Source organism: Penaeus monodon, chromosome 30 (genome assembly GCF_015228065.2).
Source record: "Penaeus monodon isolate SGIC_2016 chromosome 30, NSTDA_Pmon_1, whole genome shotgun sequence".
Taxonomy (NCBI): Eukaryota; Metazoa; Arthropoda; class Malacostraca; order Decapoda; family Penaeidae; genus Penaeus; species Penaeus monodon.
The window spans coordinates 35,765,258-35,765,763 of record NC_051415.1 but is presented as its reverse complement, the minus strand read 5'-3'; the positions used below and the strand labels follow the sequence as shown (position 1 = coordinate 35,765,763).

The 506-nt window shown below is 31.0% G+C and overlaps 1 long non-coding RNA gene across 1 annotated transcript in view; it reads left to right on the top strand.

Moving 5' to 3' along the window:
- Positions 1-264, top strand: part of LOC119592755 — a 12,306-nt gene extending 12,042 nt beyond the window's left edge. Inside the window, exon 3 of the long non-coding RNA XR_005230458.1 lies at positions 225-264. This is a non-coding gene — a long non-coding RNA (uncharacterized LOC119592755). The remainder of the gene's footprint in view (positions 1-224) is intronic.
- Positions 265-506: the final 242 nt, after the last annotated feature.

Below are 506 nucleotides of genomic sequence, written 5' to 3'. Positions count from 1 at the left end.
TTAAACTTATGCATAATAAATCACTTGTTCTTTGTATTAGTAGTATATACATTTTATTCTTTTCACCCATAACATTTTTAAACAAAATAGTTAAACAATGTAATTCTGAATCATATTGTTTCTATCGCAGATAGTTATAACAATAGAAATTCCTCTTTTCAGCTTAGGAGACTTTTTTTTAAGTTATTACAGTAAAAGTATTTATTATATGTCTTTTTCTCCAGGAAATCCAGGTGTGACAGGCTATTACACCAGCTTCATGGAGACCATATAATATGACTCTAAGGGCACTCATGCTGTTTGGGCTGTTTCCCATGCTGGACATTTGCTGACCTCTTATACTAAGTCACAGCTTGGTAAGAGATTCAGTTCCTTAGCTCAACATCCTTCATTAATCCTGAAATACTATATATATTTTTTAAAATCCTATAATTATTTTTGCCAGGAAATCTATCCAAAAGACTTTTATAAGTCCTTTGGAAAAAAGGCCCTTACAAGCATTGAAA